This window comes from Capsicum annuum, chromosome 6 (assembly GCF_002878395.1).
Source record: "Capsicum annuum cultivar UCD-10X-F1 chromosome 6, UCD10Xv1.1, whole genome shotgun sequence".
In the NCBI taxonomy this organism is placed as follows: Eukaryota; Viridiplantae; Streptophyta; class Magnoliopsida; order Solanales; family Solanaceae; genus Capsicum; species Capsicum annuum.
In genome coordinates, this window is record NC_061116.1 from 131,440,601 (window position 1) to 131,462,576 (window position 21,976).

General features: G+C 35.5%; 1 long non-coding RNA gene across 1 annotated transcript; it reads right to left on the reverse strand.

Moving 5' to 3' along the window:
• Nucleotides 1-14,129: 14,129 nt before the first annotated feature.
• Nucleotides 14,130-20,936, reverse strand: LOC124899424. Its single transcript, XR_007056901.1, has 2 exons — nucleotides 20,807-20,936; nucleotides 14,130-14,658 (listed from the first exon to the last, which is right to left on the reverse strand). It is a non-coding gene; the product is annotated as an uncharacterized LOC124899424 (long non-coding RNA).
• Nucleotides 20,937-21,976: the final 1,040 nt, after the last annotated feature.

Genomic DNA, 21,976 nt, shown 5'->3' on the forward strand with positions numbered 1-21,976 from the left:
GATAGAGGTGGATAAGATTAGAAAGAGATATAGAATGAGGGGTAACAAGAGGGCTTGATCTGAGCAGCATGAGTACAGTTAGCCTATTTTACATGGAGGAAACCGCTCTCAGTTTTAGAGACGTTCATTTATTCCTGCACCTTCATCAGCTAGTGCTCTCATTCCTAGAGGCAGGCAAGAGCAAGAGAGTAGGTTTTTATGTCTAGGTTCCAGAACAGTGTTGGTAACAGGCCACGTTATCTTCGTTATGCTAAGTATGATAGGGATCATCCTGATGAGAGTTTCGTAGATTTGAGGGGTTGTTTTAGTTTTGGAAAGCTGGGCCACAGACTTAGAGATTGTCCGCATGCTGTGCAGGGAACTAGAGATGCCCGACCTCTGGCACAGACTACCAGTATACCATCTTTTGTCCCTCGCCCCACCTTTATTCAGGGCTCTTTATCTAGCACTGCTGGTGGTCACTGCTAGAATAGATTCTGCGCCTTACTATTCCATCAGGAGCAGGAGGACTCTCCTCATATTATTACTAGTATGCTCCATATCTTTTGTTTTGATGTTTATGTGTTGTCGGAACTTAGGTCAAGTCTCTCCTATGTGACCCCACTTGTGGCTGTGAATTTCAAAATGAGTCTCGAAAATATTCTTGAGCCTTTCCTAGTCTCCACACCAGTAGGGGAGTCAGTTATTACTAAACAAATGTATAGACATTATCCTGTTACTATTCTTCATAGAGTCATACTTGCTGATTTGATAGAGTTAGACATGGTGGATTTTGACCTTATTCTGGGTATGGATTGGCTTCATTCTTGTTATGTATCTATAGACTATCGTACCCATGTGGTGAGGTTTTAGTTCCCTAATGAGCCAGTTTTTTAGTGGCCCAAGAGTTCGGTATCTCCCAAGAGGCATTTTATCTCATATCTTAAAGCCAGAAAGCTAATATACAAGGGTTGCATCTATAACCTAGTTAGAGTCAAAGACACTAAGTCCGAGGCTCCAACTATTTAGTCAATCGATATTGTTAATGAGTTTCCAGATGTTTTTCAAGAAGATCTCACAGGGGTACCTCCCGATAGAGAGATAGAATTTGGGATTGACCTTCTTCCTGATACTCATCCTATTTCTATTATGCCATACAATTTGGCACCTTCTGAGCTGAAGGAGTTAAAAGAGCAACTCATAAATCTTTTAGACAAAGGTTTCATAAATCCTAGTATTTCTCCTTGGGGCGCACCTGTTCTATTAGTGTGGAAGAAAGATGGTTTTTTGCATATGTGTATTGATTATCGTCATCTTAACAAGGTCACACTCAAAAATAAGTATCCTCTTTCGACAATTGATGACCTGTTTGATCAGTTGCAAGGTGCAAGTTATTCATCCAAGATAGACCTTAAATTTGGCTATCATCAACTTAAGTGAGGGAATGCGATATTCTGAAGATAACCTTCCGAACCCATTATGGTCAGTTTGAGTTTTTAGTTATGTCTTTCGAGCTAACCAATGCCCCAACAGCTTTTATGGACCTCATGAATCGTGTGCTCAAGGAATATCTTGATATGTTTGTCGTAGTGTTCATAGATGACATCCTTGTCAACTCCCATAGTGAGCATGATCATGCAAATCACCTTAGAATTGCATTGCAAACTCTTAGAGGTCACTAGTTGTTCGCCAAATTTAGTAAGTGTGAATTTTGGATAAGGTTTGTAGCCTTTCTGGGTCATATTATTTCAGCCGAAGGTATTAGAGTTGATCCCCAAAAGACAAAAGCTACAAGAAATTAGCCTCGATAGATCTCTCCATCTGACATTAGAAGTTTTTTCGGTCTAGCGGGCTACTACTACTAATTTTTTAAATGTTTCTATTCTATTGTGTCTCCCATGACCTGGTTGACCTACGTGAAATTTAAGTTCTAGTGGTTAGATTCCTGTGAGAAGATATTTTAAGAGTTGAAGACTCGACTTACTTCAGCCTGTGTGTTGACTTTGCCTAATGGTATAGATGGTTTTGTGGTGTATTATGATGCCTCTAGATTGGTTTGGGTTGGGTTTTGATGCAAAGAGGTAAGGTTATAGCCTATGCCTCTAGACAGTTAAGGCCGTATGAGAAGAATTACCCAACCCATGATCTTGAGTTAGCTGCTGTGGTCTTTGCTTTGAAAATCTAGAGACAATATCTGTATGGTATTCATATTGATGTGTTTACTGATCATAAGAGCCTGCAGTATATGATTACTCAGTGGGAGTTGACTCATAGGAATAGGAGGTGGTTAGAGTTGTTAAAAGACAATGACATGGGTATGTTGTATTACCCGGGCAAGGCCAATGTAGTGGCAGATGCCCTTAGCAGATTGTCTATGGGTAGTATTGCTCATGTAGAGGAACGTAAGAAAGAGTTAGCTTGTGATGTGCATTGTCTGGCTAGATTTGGTGTTACGTTGCTTGATTTAATTGAGGTAAGTACTTTGGTCAAAGTAGTTCCGAATCCTCTATAGTTTTGGAAGTGAAGGAGAAGCAAGAGAGAGATCCTAGTTTTGTCAGACTGAAGAAGACAGTTAAGGACCAACAGGTAGAGGTTTTCTCCCAAGGGGAAGATGGGGTATTGAGATTGCAGGTTAGATTGTGCATTTCGTGTGTTGATGATTTAAGGCTGAGGATTATGGCTAAAGAGCATGGCGCACGGTATTCTATTCATCCCGATACTACCAAGGTGTACCGCAACTTACAGGAAATCTATTGGTGGAATTGTATGAAAAAGATATAGCTAAGTTTGCGGCAACGTATGTAACGTGCCAACAGGTTAAAGTAGAGAACGAAAGTCCTAGTGGTATGATACAAGAGTTTAGTATACCCACTTGGAAGTGGGAGGTGGTGAATATACACTTCGTGACCGAGTTACCTCTTTTGCGTCGTCATCATGATTCTATTTGGGTTCTTATAGACAGGCTGACTAAGTCCATACACTTCTTTCTCCTGCATACATCTTATACAGCGGAGGATTATGCTAGATTGTATATCCAGGAGTTAGTCAGGCTGCATGAAGTTCCCTCGTCTATCATTTCAGATAGTGGTACTTAATTTACTTCTTAGTTTTCGAAGGTGTTTCAATAGGGTCTTAGTACCCAAGTTCTTCTGAGTTTTTCTTTTCATCCGCAGATAGATGGTTAGGCTGTGAGGACCATTCAAACTCTAGAACATATGTTGAGGGCATTTGCTCTCGATTTCAAAGGTAGTTGGTATGGGCATCTACCATTGATAGAGTTTGCCTATAACAATAGTTACCGTGCTAGCATCAGGATGGAAACATTTAAGGCCTTGTATAGTAGAAGATATAGATCATCCATAGGTTGGTTTGAAATGGGTGAAGTTGCCATGATTGGGCCTAATGAAGTGTTTGAACCTACGGAGAAAGTTAAGTTGATTAGAGAGAGGTTAAAGATAGCTCAGAGTCATCAAAAGTCATATGCCGATGAGAGGAGAAGAGATCTTGAGTTTGAAGTGGGTGATTTGGTGTGCTTGAAGATTTAACCCATGAAAGGGATGAAGAGGTTTGGTAAAATGGGAAAGCTTAGTCCCCGTTATGTTTTCTCATATAGAGTTTTGAGCCGTGTTGGGAAAGTAGCCTATGAGGTTGAGCTTCCTGCGGAGTTATCAGCCGTTTATCCTATTTTTTATGTCACTAGGATTAAGAAGCATATTGGTGATTCCATTATGGTAGATCCTTCAGAGAGTGCTGATATTTAGAAAGTCATTCATTCAATGAGATTCCCATTGAGATCCTAGATTATCAGATCCGTAGACTGAGGAACAAAGAGTTTCCCTTGGTCAAAGTGTTATGGCGGAACCAATCAGTTGAAAGTACTACCTGGGAGGCAGAAGTAGATATGCGATCCAAGTACTCATACCTGTTTTCCACGAGTTTAGATCGATCTGAAGGTATTATTCTTCCTTAATTCTTCCCTTCTAATCTAAATTTCAGCTATATATCTATTCTTGCATGAGTTCTTGCAATTTCTGAGGTATACAAGAGTTTAGAGAGATTTCGAGCCCGTTTAGCAACTTACTTCAGCTATGTGTACTCTATTTTCATGTGTTCCTAGTCTAACTAGAGATATTCGAGGACGAATATTTCCAAGGGGGATATATTGTAAGACCACGTAAAATTCCCTTGTAGTTTGATCCTTGAGCATGTCAAATGAAGTGTTATTCCGGCCCTAAAAGATTGAGAAGATATTTCCCAAGAGATTACTATTTTAATCTTGTTAAATTTTCCTAAAAATGACTTCCTATAGTGTAGAGAATTGAATTAGCTTTCCTACGATGCCAATTTCGTTAAAATTCGGCATCGGGGTGGGAAGTTATGGCTATTTTACTGAGATTTGTTGGAACTGCCTAGGTGCGATGGACAGGTTGATGGACCGTCGAGTGTGCAACGAACAATCACCTGGACTGTCGTAACCAAGGCAGTAACTCTCTTTTCTGGCCCAAGTACGACAGCCAGGACGACGGATCGTCAATACTTCGATGGACCATCGTTGAGACCGTAGTCGCTTAGGCAGTGTGGCCTCATCCTGGTCAATGTACGATAGACCATTGAGTTTGTGATGGACCATCACATCGAGGCAGTGCGGTCTTTTTCTGACTGACGTGCGGCAGACTATCTGATATACCATCAGGCTAGCGATGAACCATCGCTTCGATCGTTGCAACCCTTGTTCAGTATTTTAAGTCATTTTTAAAAAGGAATATTTGGTCTTTTCCACTCTTTTATCAACCAGATATATTCCAAATGAACCAAATGACTTCTTTCATCATCTAAAACACAAGAGAGCTACGGTTTCTCCCTCAAGACCAAATCTAAAATCCTTCTTCCATAAATCCAAGAACTCACCATAGATTATACCAATTGAGTTGAGATTTAAGTTCCCTAAGTTTGAGTGTTGCAAGTACCCTATCTCAATAGTAAGAAGAAGTGTTTGACACAAGCTTGTTCATCCAATTTCATAATCCAAGGTATGCGGGGTTTTGAACAAGGGTAATCCTTTAACCCTTGTGCCCAAAGGTTTATTTAAACTATAATATTTTTCAATCGATGAGATTTTACATGATATTGAATTAGGGTTTTTCACCCATTGTTATTGATTGTAATATCTTGATGTTTCCCATGAATTGAAAGTCAAATAGCATGATTTTGCATGTTTTCTTAAGAAATTGAAGCTGGGTTTATACCCTATGTTGTTACTCCTTCAGAATTTAAGAGTTTCAATGTTCTAGAAATTGAAGTATATAAGTATGTTGATATTATGAGACAAATTGCTGTAACTTCCAGATTTCTACATGAATTATGAATCTATATGCTATCCATTATGCATTATGATGAGTTTTAATGTGAGATTGAATTATGGATCACTAAGCCCTACTTGAGACTTGCAATTTTATCAACTATTGTGCTATAAGCCCCCACGATTTGAGTATTTTGAGATTAATGAGAAATGTTTTGACCTAGGGGTCATAGAATTTTGAAATCCGCTCTACCACATGAGAATACACATTTGATTTTTGGGTTTTCATGAACCATGAGATTATTTTGAAAGTGGATTTCCATGAGATGAGTGAGATAAACTAAACGGAGTACTATTAACACCGAGTTTGGTAAGTTACCACAATTTCTTAGCCCTGAACTACGTGCCACCATATTTTTGAGAATTTGGTCTTGAGGCTGAGATAAGTGATCACTGAGTTGAGGTTATAATCCTTGGCAAAAGTATGATGCCTCTCCCCAACATGAGGTTTCTTTCTTAGGAGGACAAGACATTGGACTCTATGTAGCTCGCATGGTCTATGTCGGTTAAGAGAACCTCCCTAAACTAAAGTATTTTCCATTAAGATAGAATATTTTCCCTAAATCTTTTAGATGAGATATTTTCTAAAGTGAACGAATTGCTTTTGAGTATTTTCCAAAGAAGGAAGTAGTTTACTCTAGTAATAAGAGTTGATCATAAGTTTTTAAACCAAAGTCATATAATTTCGAGTTTCAAGTGTTTGAGTTCAAAAGAGTTATAATTTCTTGAGCAATAAAGAAGTTTTATTCTTCATGAGACATATGCATGAGTTTAAAGTATTTTTAAAGCTTCCTTCATCCTATGAGTAATGAGAATAAGAGGAGAGCACAGATTTTAAAGGCAAAGTATAATGATTCACGAGATTTATGTTACATGCTTCATTCTACATCATTTATGAGCTTTACATTTTAGACATATTCAAGCCATGTGAGTCATTCCTATTTGCATGCATGATTTGATTAAAGAGTATTGATATTGTTTTATGTAAATGCATACACCCCTATATACTCAGTAAATTCCTAAGTACTGATCCACATATATGTCTATGTGCTGCATTATCTTATAATGTAGGTTTAGGTGCTAAGTCATAGCCTCGTCAGTAATTCGTGAGTACCTTCATCTACATTTCTACAGTGGTGAGTCCTCAGGGTTCGAGGACCTAGGTTCGAGGACCTATCTTCAGACATTTCAGTATTCAAATGTTTATGTTATTACTTTTAGTTTAGTTTAAGTCAGTTGGGGACCTGTCACAACGTCTCTCGAGATCATGGAGTAATAGAGTCTTTGTCAGACTAGTTATCAGACTGGGGTTGTATTGAGATTTCCAGTATTGTGGTCATTTGGACCGAGTATTACCTTTGTATTTCCTTTTATTTAATATTACAGTGCCAGTGTTTTGTATATTTCTTCTTGAATTAGATATTATGAGAAGTGATAGGCTTAAAGGGATAGCTTGGGGCTACTTATAGCCCTAAGCACCGTGTGATGTCCCAAAAGGTGATTTTGGGTTTTTACAGGGACCTACCCATGTGCTATTGGAGATCGGATAGATGACTCCCGTGTCAAGCCATTTTATAATTTCCTTCTTCACCACCTCTTGCATGGGTTGATTTATCCTTCTTTTATATTCCACACTTGGTACATGATCTTGTGGAAACAAATATCGGGGGTTAGGCCTATGATATCTCCAATTGTCCATCTGATGGTTTGAATGAACTTTTTCACTAATATATTCAAAGGTTCCACTTGTTAGGGTTAGATTTCACTTGTAATGATGATAGGAAAAGTTTCTCCATCCCCCAAGAACACATATTGAAGGTGGGGTGGCAATGGAATTAATTAAATTTGAGGTGGCTCAAGAATGCATGGCTTTGCTGGTGGACACTAACGAATTTTAAGAGTAAGGTCCAATTTTACTCGGTTATTGGTTTAAGATCCAATTCTTGTTAAAGATATAACGACTTGATCGAATGCTTCAACTTCATCTCTTTTACAATTTCACAAGACTCCTACCAATGGGGTATCCACAAAACTCACATTGACATAATTCATCACTTCACCATCGATGGTAACAATCACCAAAATTAGTTACCAGTGAATTGGTTGTTTCATAGACTTGCATACGTTGAAACAAATTTCTTCATCGTTAAGGCAAAATTTCATCTCACCTCACTGTACATCTACCAATGCTCTCCTAGTGGCTAAGATAACCTTTTGAGGATATAGGGATTTAATGATCTAAAGAACAATCAAGGATCACAAAGTTATCCAGGAAGATGAAATGGTCGGCTCTAACTAGTAAATAATAAAGTATCCCCATAGGTTTCTTTATGGTCTGGTCAGCCATGACCAATCTTATAATGGTAGGTTAAGGTTTCACCAATTCGAGCTTGTGAAATATGGCATATGACATTAAATTTACACTTGCCCCGAGGTCACCCAAGGTTCTTGCAAACTTGAACATTCTGATTGTGCATGGGATTGTGAAAACATTGAGTTTTTTCTTCTCTTTTGGCCATTATCCATAACATAGAGTTCAACCGAGAAAGCTAGTGTTACTTGCTTGAGCTAGGTGCTGGTCTAGTCTATTGTGTTGATTTATAATCTGTTTTAATGAGTTTCTAAGGTTGTTATTGTGTATTTATATGTGAAACAACTTGTTGATAATGTTTAAGGGTCAATTGGATCAATAAATGAGTCGAAACAATGAGTTAAAGATCAAAGTGAAATTAGCCTATGCTTAGTTCTTGTTTCTAGTTCATTGTCTTGAATGTTGTGTCTAAATTATCATGTTTAATGCTATAGGATGCTTGGTGAGTGGATTATGATGATATATTAAGGATATACCAGCTTCAAATCAAGTCTAAACAACTTGGAATGGCTCCAAATTACTTAATGAAAGCACAATACACAACTTGGACTCAATCTGGACACCTGGAATGTCCAGGGCGAGTGAAGGTGCGTCAAAATCTATATGGGAGCTTACTACATCCCAAAATACTCATAAGTCACCGAAAACAGTGCAACCTCACATTGAGTCCACGTCGCGATGCTGCTTAAGTCAAATGGCCCTCGCGATGCGACCCTATTTCAAATATGGGCAAAAGTGCAAATTTGAATCCTACACGTATTAGGACTACTTGGACAATAATGATTCATATTTTTAATTGTTATTATGTACTTTTGGACGTGTTGGAGGATTAAGGAGGTTACCATAACTTCATTTAGGGTTTATATCTCTTTACTTTAGTTTCTTTCATGGTTTGTATCATCAATCCAAAGGATTGGATGATGAATATTTCCATTGAAGGCTAAAACTCCTATCTAGGGTTAAGGCCACGTTCATGATTACTTTTATTTTGAATTAAGTTTATTAATTTACTCATCATTGTTGGTTATTTATTTATTACTGTTTTAACTATTTTAAGGATTCATGGCTCTTAGAATACATCAATTATAAACCTTGTGAACTCAAGAGAGGGAATAGGGAGATAGAACAAGGGAAGAAGCAAAGTATGATTCTTGTTTCTTTATAAAATAAGAGACTTAAATTAGCATATTGAAAAGGGATATACTTAGATTCCTTACTTTATTCATATGTAGGGTGACATTTGCAATCAACTTAAGTGAACTATTACATCCCCGCTCAACGATGTAGTTGTAAGGTTCGACTAAGGTAAAGAAGTAGAGGTTGGGAAACCGGATCGTGCAATTAACCCTATGAATCAACAACCAAGATAAGTAAGTTAATGAATGGAGTTGAATAACATAGTAAGATTGTCCAAGAACTATACTTTGCTTATTTCCTTGTTCTATCTCCCTATTCCCTCCCCCGAGTTCACAAGGTTGACATTTTATGTATTCTAAGGGCCATGAATACTTAAAATATTTAAAACAAGAATAAACAAACAACTAAGAATGATGAGTAAATTAATAAAATTTATATAAAATAAAAGTAATCATGAACGTAGCCTTAACCCCGGCTAGGAGTTTTAGCCTTCAAAGAAAATATTCATTATCCAATCCCTTGGATTGATGATACAAACCATAAAAGAAACTAAAGTAAAAAGATATAAACCCTAAAAGAAGTTGTGGTAGCCTCCTTAATCCTCCAAGACGTCAAAAATTCCATAATAACAAGTACAAAGATGTATTTATAGTTTCCAAGTATTCGCAAGACGTGTAGTATTCAAATCTGCACTAGTAGGATTCAAATTTGCACTTCTGCCCGTATTTAAAATAGGGTCGTGTCGCAAGGGCTATTTGACTTAAGTAGGAGTGGTGAAGTATCCTAATCACGAGAGTACACTATTTTGGGTACCTTATTAGTATTTATGTATATATAATGCACCTATAAAAATTTCCACGCGCCTCCACTCTCCCTGGACATTTGAGGTTTCCAAATTGAGTCCAACTTGTGTATTGTGCTTTTGGTAAGACATTCCGAGCCTTTTTGAGTTGTTTGCACTTGATTTGAAGCTTGTATATCCTTTATATATAATCGTAATCCACTATAAAAGCATCCTATAGCATTAAATACAATAATTTAGAGCTCAAAACAACATAACATTAAAGACAGTGAACTAGAAACACGAGCTAAGCATAGGCTAATTTCTCTTTGATCTTTAACTCATTGTTTTGACTCATGCCTTGGTCCAATTGACCCTTAAACATTATCAACAAGTTATTTGACATATAAATACACAAAAATACCTTAGAAAATCATTAAAACACATTAGAATCCAACACAATAGACTAGACAAGCACCTAGCACAAGCTAGTAACACTAGTTTTCTCGGTTGAACTCTAAATGATCAATTTGAATCAAAACATTCTTAGAAACACCATAAAACATTGGACACACATACATGGACACTTGGATACAAATTTATATTCATATCAACACATTACTCACATGAATCATCCTCAAAACAAGGCTAAAAAAGCTAGAATAGTAAGGCTAGAATGCATAAATACCCCCAACATCACCACTCCATACTTAAAACCTTGTTCGTCCTCGGACAATTCTTCACTTTAATCATCAAGAGCTGAAAAGACTCCACACTTATACAACATGCAAGACACTCAAGATAGCACTACATAGACTACACGAATGCAAGTTTTAACACTAAGTATGTATACACAATTAAAAGCTTATGAACACTACCTCAAAACGTCCTAGCCTCAAGAATTGACTCACTTAATTGACAAACTCATGATTATAATTCAATCATGGACATCATACAAATCACCCATATTCATCAAACATGTGCCCCTGACAACTAAAAGAGTTACCCATAATCACTCACCACAATGTACTTTATAACATGATGGGTACAAGAATCAAATTGTGCTCACTCTCACAACGAATTCACAAGTGACATACAATGAACGATAGGATTGGCCTTAGTGTAATGCTTCACTAATAGTCGAATGTAAAGCTTAGGATCAATTAGAAACTTTTTGGGTTGTAATGTAGGCTAGGGGACGAGTAGGAATTATTTGGGAATAGTGACTAACATCAATAAGCGTTTTAATACACTACATTAAACATTAAAAACACTGTCCAACAACCACATTTCACATTTTTATCTACCCCTATCTTTTATTTTTTTCCCCATCTCTTTTAAGCATTTTTACAAACACTTGGTGGACGTATAGTTTACTACCACATGAATCAATTTTGTTTCACAATCATGGCAATATTTTTATCATCAATTATATCACACCCATCTACTACCAATAAATTATAAACACCAATAGCTTTTATCTTAGGGCATCAATTTCACCTTTTTCTTTTATAATTTCTCAAATTCATTACTATTTCAATTTTTCATTAAAGCACTTAGGAGATTTATTGATCAAATTATGGTCTATAAAAGAAGGGATTAGGTTACTTATGAGGTTGCCAAAGAAAAATCTAAAGTCTCAATGGGGTTAACTAGGATAAGGTACAAAGGTAGGACAAATAGAAAGTATAAAACAAGGCTATCAAAGAAATGCCTATATCATCTCCTAAACTCCTATTCTTTATTTTACTTCACACACACACCAGGCAAGTTATAGACATCACATGCAACAAGGAATACTAAAAAATTCTCACACGCACATAGAACATGCTCAACTCAATAGGATCATCATATACTCCCAACCAAATAATAGCACATATTCAAATTTAACCCAACAAGTACAAAAGTCATAAACATGAGCCTAAGAGTCATCAAAAGTAGCAATTCACATCAATCAACATGTTTTTTCAAATAAACCCACTTGCATCACTTAATAAAAACTAGCACCAACAATAATATCTCACTTATTCCTAACCTAAATTTTTTTAAATTGAGCCAAAATTTGGGATCTTTCCTACCCCACACTTAAAAATCTACTTTGCCTCCCAAGTGAATTTAAAAGTAAAAAGATAGAAATACTCCCTGAGGCCTCTAGGCCTAGCTAACTGCATCTTCACACAAATAGGGGATCCATGGGAACCCCACACTCATTCTTTTCTATGCTCCAAGCTCAATTTTATGGTACTCAGACTTTTCATTAACGTGTGACTCAATCAAAAAAAACTATGTGAAATAAAAACTAAAAACTTAAAATTAAAAGAAAACACACCTTAGCTTGGGTTTTCTCCCAAGAAGGGTTTAATTTAGTGTCGCGGAATGACCTAATAAACTTTTTCCTCCACCTTAAGGATATGAATTTCACCCCCAACATCGTATCCATCTTTTTGCCTGGCTCATATGGAGGTGGTATAAAGATTAAGGAATCAAGTAATGAAATATGCATCATAAGCCACTCGGTCTTAAAGTGAGGTGAGTTTTTATGTTGCTTGTCAGGTGTAAATTAAAGAATATAGGATTCTTGTTCCTCACCTTCATACTCTTCTACTATTTTAAATGATTCCAAAGAAAAGACATCATCTAAACATAATGTAGAAAAGCATTTCAAATGCGGCCCAACTAATCCTACTTCAAAATTTACACAATCCAAAAGAACTTCACTTTTATTTACCTTCCCACTTTTAGTCTCAAGATAAAGATGACAATCGAGTGGCTGTGATTCTTGTGTTTGCTCCACAAATTAGCTAATGTCCTCCTTATATATTTATTTGCTTAGCCATTATAGACATGGTGGCAGTGGCTCCATTGTAATTTCCATAATATCAGTTTTTGAGTACTCAGACTTTTTTTAATTATCCCATTATATTGTGAAGGTTCCGTCCACGCACTTTCATAAAAATTTGTACAATAAGCCACAAGGTGTTATCATTCACAAAAATAACTAGAATTTCCATCACTCAAAAACCATCTATCCCAGGATGACATCTCGAGAAGAGTGAGAGAAAAATTAAAATAAAAGAAAATAAAAAGAAATTAAATAAAAATTATTTGCAACTCAATATAGAAAAACTAAAAATAAGATAGTTTCCTAATAAAAAGTCCCCGACAACGGCGCCAAAAACTTGACAGTGCACACGTAAGTGTACGTGGTCTTATCAAGTCATATAGTGGTTTCAAGGAAGCCCAAGTATCAATCTCTTAGGGACTTGCGTTTGCCGCCTATCTAATTATAGTTCAACCAATTGAGGAAATTAGTAAATAGAGTTTTATAATTAAAAATAAACTAATGCAAAAAAATAATGACTTTGGAAAATCAAGGATAGAAGCCCAGGGTTAAGGCTTACGAACAATCCTACTATGTTATTGAACTTCAGTCGTTAACTTGCTTATCATGGTTGTTGATTTGTAGGGTTAATTTCACGATTATGGTTTTACAACCTCTAATATTTTACCTAAGTTAAATCTTACAACTACAGCGTTGAGCGGTGATGTAATAGCTCACTTAAGTTCATTACAAATGTCATCCTACTTATTAATCAAGTTAGGCATCTAAGTACATCCCTGTCCTAGATACTAATTCAAATCTCTTATTTAATTAAGAAAAAATCATGCTTTTCTTATTCCCTTGTTCTATCTCCCTATTCCCTCTCACTAGTTCACAAGGTTAACAATTGATGTATTCTAAGGGCCATGAATCCTTAAAATAGTTAAAATAAGAATAAACAAACAACCAACAATAATAAGTAAATTAATAAACTTAATTTAAAAAAAAGTAATCATGAACGTGGCCTTACCCCCGGATAGGAGTTTTAGCCTTCAATGGAAATATTCATCATCCATTCCCTTGGATTGATGATACAAACTATGAAAGAAACTAAAGTAAAGAGATATAAACACTAAAAAAAGTTGTGGTAGCCTCCTTAATCCTCCAAGATGTCCAAAAGTCCATAATAATGGTTACAAAGATGTGTTTATAGTATCCAAGTAGTCCCAAGCTGATTAGTATTCAAATCTGCAGTTTTCCCTATATTTGAAATAAGGTCGCCTCAGAGGGCTATTTGACTTAAGTAGGGGTCGCGACGTATGCCCATCATGAGGGTACACTGTTTTGGGTGCCTTCTACATATTTTGGTGTGTAAAATGTGCACAGAGTGATTTCCACGTGCCTACACTCGCCCTGGACATTCCAGGTGTCCAAATTTGCATTAAGTTGTGTATTGTGCTTTCATGATCCATTCCAAGCCTTTTTGAGTTGTTTCCACTTGATTTGAAGCTTGTATATCCTTAATATATCAGTATAATCCATCAAAAAAGCATCCTATATCATAAATCATAAAAATTTAATTACTCAAAACAACGCAACATCGAAAACGGGGAATAAAAAACACGAGCTAGGCATAAGCTAATTTCACTTTGATCTTTAACTCATTGTTTCGACTCTTGTCTTGATCCAATTGGCCCTTGAATATTAACAAAAAGTTGTTTCACATATAAATACACAATAAAAACCTTAGGAACTTGTTACACCTCAAATCCTATTAGAGCAGACATGCACCCATAGCCGTAAAGGCTCGAGAGAACTAATTCATAATCTTGTACTTCCCATGCATGTAACTATGACTACCAAAGGTTTTGAAAAAAATGATATTATGTATCGATGAGTATAGTAACACATGAAAAAACCAACTGATATATACAACACTTGGCCATTGGGGTTAGTACATCTAGAGACAAGACACTACCATAACTTTACATTAGTATAAAAAGCCTCTAAAAGATACATAGACTTATTTAGGGTCGGGACAAACCCCCGCCATACTCTTGACCTTCTGCACAATACCAAAATATATGGAACAGACTCGGAAAGCCCTGAAGCAACCTGGAGCTCACCAATAGCAGCTGGATATCCTGGGCTTCTACTAAGGAGTCCCGTTTGCCAAATCACCTGTGCCTATAACATGAAATATATGTCTCCTATAAGGGGAGTCAGTACCAAAATATATACTTAGTATGCAAGGCAAAAGAGTAACAATAAATGATACAAATGCTCAATAGAAATCAGATATAACTGTATAAGTAGTACTAGTAGACCACCTTTATATATGCTTGTGGGACTACGTGCATTATGTTCCTTTCTTTATTTTTACCTTTCTTACTTCAAAGTATTTGTAAGCCATATATAAAGCAAATAACCAGTTGATCAGTGGTAAATAGATAAACTAGGATCGGCCTATGCTAGGTTACGCCCCTGAGCTTCCACCTACATATAAAGATTAGGATCGGCCCATGCTAGATTTATGCCCCTGATCTGCAACCCACATATAAAGGTATCGAGATCGGACCATGCTAGGGTTATGCCCTTGAGCTACCACTCATTTTAGATTCACGTTACTTAGTATATTTATCCTTTGAGATTGTTACTTTGTTGGTCATAACAATATGGTACCTTGAACCAATAACCTGCTAATAAAGAGACATATAAAAGGGCACTTAATGCAACACAATAAGGTAGGGAGCTGTTGTCACACAAATGAAGTATTTAGGAGCTGAAAATAACACATGGGTCTTATTTGAGTAAACGGAGAACTTCTAAAAATTTCAAATGAAGATAGGTGTGCAGGTGTAATAATAAGCATGTATTGAGGTGTTTTAACATGTTAGAGAGTGGGAACAAGATCATTGGCTTCATGGGATACAATATGCTACTATTATGTGTCACTTATTACAGGATAACCTTCAAAACTTACTAGATGGAACAAATGTTCAATTTTATACCAAAGAGTACAAAATGGAGTATGCTTTACATGCCTGGTTATATAACTCTAAAACTAACACGAATTGGCTTCCCTCCTTTTAGACTACTTATCCACAATAGAATATATGGTAAACTAGCATTAGCAACCAACTAACATATTTAGGCTACTTACTTCATCCAAAACAGTAACCGGGTAGCAAACCATTAATCTATCAATCAAGGGTGTTATTTTAACCCTTTTCTCCTCTAATTACACCCACATACCATATAGGTTCTTATAAGATTCACCAAAACCACCTCGGCTTCATTACATATTCCAAACAGTACTAAAAAAAGATTAGGCAGTAAACAAATGTAACAATTGGTTTGGTGGTGTACCGTCACACCTTTCTTCTATATTTCATTACAAACTAATCATATATCTCTCCAACATAAAGCTAGTAGCCTATAACATATACATACAAATCTGTCCACAAAACAACCTCAAATCCCTTTTATTTAAGCAATCAATTATTGAACTCATCATCTCTTGAGTTCTCAATAACAACACATCCATAATTCTCTTTCAAATTCACATACAAGGAGATCAAAATGGAGCAGTCACCTTATCTCAATTCTAAAACTTATTATTTTAATTTGAACACCTCAAAACTTCAACTTTCACTTTCCTTCACACTTTAAACCAAACAAGAAAAGAGATCTCTTAATAACAAAGAAAAAGTGAGCAAGTAGCTTGTTCTATATTCTTCCATGTATTTGTAATTAGGTACCTATAGCATGTTTTCCTAATATTCCATGAGATAATTAAGCCAAACTATAAGTGCTTTCACTTACCTTGGGCTGCAAAGGTGAGGGTTTCTTCAAGAACCCTAGAAGGAATTTTTGGGCTGCACCTTGTTGTTTTAGAGAGAGTAGAAAGATTTTGTGAAATATACTCTTTTTTGTGACTTAATGCGAACTTGGTTTGAGAAATGAAAGTGTCTATTTATAAGAATCACATTAGGTTATATGTTAGTAGGTAAATTAGTTGGTTGGGTGATTTTGATATTTATAAGAGTTGGGAGAGTAAAATCATATTTAAGGAAGATTTTTCAAAAGTCTAAAAAAAATCCTTCAAAAAACACATGGTCAAACACAACTCCAACTCCAACTTAAAAAATTATTAGTTTTCATGACCAAACGCCTACTAATTATTATAATCTACTTCCTTTTGGGTGTTGTGGTCTGGAGTTCAAAAATTGTTCTTCCCTGTACCCCTTATAAGAACTCATTCCATACTAACTATATTTACCTCATCCGAAAGGGCAGGGTGTTTGGGAATTCCTTAAAAATCTTTAGGAAGTCCATTAAATATTATTGTTAGATGATGTCATAGTGAGGAAAATTTTGCAATCATGTTGACATCACCCTAGTATAGCGGGAATCTTCCCTCACTATAGTGGTGTATCTATAGTAGCATGCAGGATACAATAGCGGTATACCAAGCTGTCTCTATGCAAATCATAAGACTTTTTTCTTTTGTGCTTTAAATCAGAATGTTTTAACTTTAAATAAAATCCCTTGGGTTTCCTCAAGAAACTAGAATGATAATAATGAAGTACAGTTAGAAAGGGCAAACCTTAAAGATTTCTCACATTTTTCACAATAAAAATTGCTAGAACAGGTCTAGGAGGAGAATTCATACCTCTATAGCAGTTGATTATTTCATAGGTAGGCTAGGTAAGTAGTTAGCCTTATCTTGAAAATGCACTCATAAAGCATGTTAGTGGGAAATTTAATGTTAGTATTATGGACAATGTCATCTGATGGATAAAGCAAGTATATTGGAGTAAACAAGAATGAAGTTACTATTTATGTAATTGTATGGTGAATTATTTCTTCTAATTACCTGCTATTTTTATGCTTGCCAATGGAGTAGTAAAGCGGAAATAAAATAGTTACTATTTGAGGAATATTCTTTAAGAAGAGATGAGTTCATGGAAAATATGGTGTTAATTCCTTAAACCTTATTCTATTAGTGATAGTTGATCTTTAGAATACAAGTTCTAGCTTGATATTAAAAAATATGGTCTTCGAGTATACTAGTAAGAGAGTTTAGGGTTATTTATGAAGTAACCGATCTATGATTATGTAGTATTAAGATAGAAGCTATGGAGTTATTGATGTTCTAGTTTAGAGGAATTGTGGAAGTATGAAAGTATCAAGATATATATCGTGATACAATCATAAAATAGGTAGTTAACTAGATTTACTATATGTAGTCCCTTTTCATGGTTATTGGCTGATAATAGGTGATGTGCTAAGGGGTCAAATTCCTTAAATAAGTTGTAGGCTAGGGTTGAATTGGAGTTCAGCCTCAATTATGTTGTATATGTACATGTTAACTAATTATTTATTTATTTAGATGTAATGCACGCTAAGGAACATAGAATTTGGTTTATGTAACTCACTATGTGATTGTACTTTTTTACTGTACCATTTTCTATTGTTAGATGAACTCATAAAGTTTGATCATAATTGAATTAGTGGATTTTAGTGGATAAGGGTAGGGACATTAGAATAATGAAAGTATAACACTTGGCTTGGAATAAGAGTGTGAACCACTAATTGTCTGGGATATTTTGTGCATAGACTAATCTCATCCTTTTTAGGTCATGGCTAGTGGGTAGTCATAAGTCCCATAGCATATATGTACATTTTTATTTCGTGAGTTCAAAGATTTCTTGATTGAACTGGGTTATATTATGTTATTATTATATTGGGTTCTTTGTGGACCATTGCCTAATGATATTTCTTGGGTTCTTGAATGAATTAACAACTTGACTTAATGATTTGTACAATAAACTTTAAGTGATGGTATATGTAAGGGTGAAAAATGAAAACACTAATTGTTAAATTCTTTCTTGTTTTTAGAGTCTTTTTTATACTTTTCCTAAGTACAATAAGATTTGAATGTTTGAGGAAGCTCATGAGGGTTTATTGATATTTGATTTTATTTGAGAAACCGAGTGTATCATTAGTTCTTCGGTTAATAATGAACCTTCTGAGTTACTGGTTTCTATATTAGATTTATAGGTAAAATATTTTAATGAATAGATAAAATTGTTATAGGGGAAGGGTACTGCTAGAAATCAATTAACAAGGTCACTACTAGCAAGGAGTACCTCACTGCCATAACCCCACTGTAGCAGGAATTCTCCCATTATAGTGAGGCTGCTATAGTTGAAGGGACGCTGCTATAGAAGGGACCTGGGCAGTGTCCCTATTCTGCTTTCTAATGATTCTACACTTTACCCCAACTTGTCAAATAATAATCATAAGATACTATTAAGTATGTAAGCCAGTCTATATCTTAAATAATGAGATAATAATGGCAAATTCATTCGTAGATTATAAGAATTAAAGTATTCAAAGGTGTTCAAAGCTAAAAGATTGTTTTTACAAGCCTTAAACAAGGGAAACACAAATATAATAGCAATAATAAGATGGAGGCAAGATAGTGTGCATTCTTAAAATTTAGACCCCGCCATTGTTTAAGCTTGAAGCATTGGAGCCCTCCTTCTCTATACCTCTTAATAATGAGAACTCTAAAACATCTTCCATTTTAAACTTAGGGAGCTTCTCATGAGGGACGATGCACCTGAACATGACCTTTTCATTCCTTCACATCTAGGCAAGCATATGATCTAGGGAATTCCTTTACTTCTTCTCCTCATCCAACATCCTACAAAGCTCTGCATAAGCTTAAGCCAGGTCTAACAGGGTTATTAAAACTAAACAGAGTCGAACCTTAAGAAGGCAAGTAGGGTTGGTATAAATAGCTCCTCAAAATATTCATGTCTACCTACAAGAGCTCATAAGACATAGAGGGATATGTAGGAGGTTTGCTGGTCTCTTCACTCTCTTCTACCCTACTTTTCTTTTCCTATATCCGTATTTCCTTTATTCTTACATTAACCATATGCACTCTTGACCTTGAGTAGGCTAACGGGTCAGTCGAACTCCAAAACTTAATTATATTCCTTCCGAGGAACACCTAAAAAGATTCATAACACTATAATCAAGCTAGAAAGATAAGTATTCTTCTTATTTCCTTGTTGACATCCTTCTACTCCAACAAAATTTGGGCCTCTATATTCAGCCGAATTGCCAAATTGCATGGGTTTCTACCAAAGCTTGAGGATGTGTCACATCTGTGGAGTTGCCCGAAATATGAATCCTCCTAGTTACAAAATTAAGCCACCTCATGTCATCTACATTAAAGTGTTTAATCTTAATCTCCTCAATGATCATCTAGTAGACCTTTTCCTAGTCAGCATCCACTATCAGAGTGCCTCGAAACCACTGTAGGCTTATCACAACAAGCTTTGACTTAATTTCAGCAATAGGGATATTTAGTAACCCCCAAAGCCTCATAAATCATAGAAACATCCGTGGTAACCATCACTTCATCTATATGGATGGTAGGTTAAGGGTTGTACCAATGAAAAGTAGAAAAATTTCCTAAAAACTCCTTGACATTGACCATTATTCCATTTGGGCAGGCTCCACTAGTAGTATCCATATGAACTCCTATATCAGGTATACAATTTTGGTACCTCCTCCTCAATATCTGTTATAATGGATCCTCTCGCCTAAAAATTCCATTATTTGATAGTCTTTGTATCTTTATTGTTAGGTTTTGTCAGGAAACCACTAAAAGGGAAGGGGAGCATTGTGTTAGTTTTGTTCATCCATTGCGTTAGCATTCCAACAAAAACACTGCGAAATTAAATTAGAGGCCATGGAAGTACTAAATAATTTTAAATATTCCCAAAGTTATTGAGTTAATGTTTTAGGGAAGGATATTGTTTACCTCCCATTATTGCAAAAAGCATCTTGCTTTCGCAGGGCTACTATAGTTGGAATTTTTCTTCTATAGTAAGATGAAGTCACTACAATAGCCTTCATTATCCCTAACCCATCTTAGTGCATCAATGGCATATTTTTTTAATTTTTACAATTTTATTACTTTGTAACATATCAGGGTTGTTCAAGTACAATAAGTATACTAAATAAAAGAATTTTAGCGGTAACACTCCGATCAGAGCCCCAATGGTTGTGAAACGTTTGAAAATGTACCCTTCAAATTCTACCCTTTGTTTAAGCCCCAAACTATCCATGAACTTCATAAATATTATGATTAGAAAGCCATTGGAGCATTAGTAATGTAAAGGACACAAGTATGCTTCAAAATTTTGATCGAAATGGGAAAAAATCATCCAACTTCAAAAACCATCCCTAATAATATATTTGAATGAATTCTAGCCTTTATCTTCCATTATTAGTGTGACAAAATAAAGAGACAAAGTTAGAAAGAATGTTTACCTTAATGCGGATATCAGGAAGGAGTGCTTGATCGGCTACGAAAGGAAAGATGTGATTTAAGAATATAATTATGGTGATACCCATTTCTCCTCCCTTTTAAACTGCAAGTGGTCCACTATAGCATCCCACCTTCTACAATAGCAGCAGGGGTCCTACTATAGCAGGACAAAATAATATGAGAGGATATAATTTTTTTATTTTACTTTTCTTAGTATTTACTTAGATGCTTGGATGTCTTATCAAGGCTTCAGTTACCTTATGTACTCGTATACTCTATAAAATACAGTTTCGGGTCCTTTTTATATATGGTGTATAATGTGAGGGTAATCATGCTGAGTAGGTACAATGCAATTTCGTATAATATTTTCAAATATCCACGGATTAAAGATTTAAAATAAGGACATTCAAAATCAATGAGTGAGTAATTTATGACCATTGCAACACATCAATTTAGTTACTTCCATATTGTTGTAGGTTGAGGATAAGTGATGGTTAAAATGGTATCTATTGTAACAACCTATTGTATCACTTCTTTATTCACCATGTCCTTAGGGCATGGGTATCACAATTCCTTTGAAAAGTCTATAAAACGTCTTGTAAATATTATTGTTTGATGATTTTAGAGTGTGAAAAATTTGGGGAGCGAGATGATATCACCTTGCTATAGTGAGAATTTTCCGTTTTATAGTGGTGTAGCTATAATGGGATACAAGTTGTTCTAGTGGGATTCCAAGTAGTCCCTCGACAATTTTTAATACCCTTTTTTCAACTCTATACCAAAACATTGCCTACATTGAAAAAAACCCTAAGGCTTCCGTAAGACCCTACAACGATAAGAATGATGAACTACCTTTAGCAAGGGCAAATAGTAAGGATTCCTTATAGTTTTCACATCAAAAATTTCTTAAATGGGTAAAGGAATGAGAATATATGCCTCAAGTAGGCTAGCTTTAGTTTGAGTAGTAGACCACAATAAACAAATGAATTCATAATATAGACTGATAAAAAATTTCATGCCAGGCCTATGAGCATGGTTATGGGATGGATTAAGCAAGTAAGTTGGGGCAATAAGATAATGAATTTACTAATTATTTTATTGCATGGTGTATTATTACTAATGATTACCTATTATTTTTTTATGCATGATTATTGAGTAGTAAAGTGAAAAAA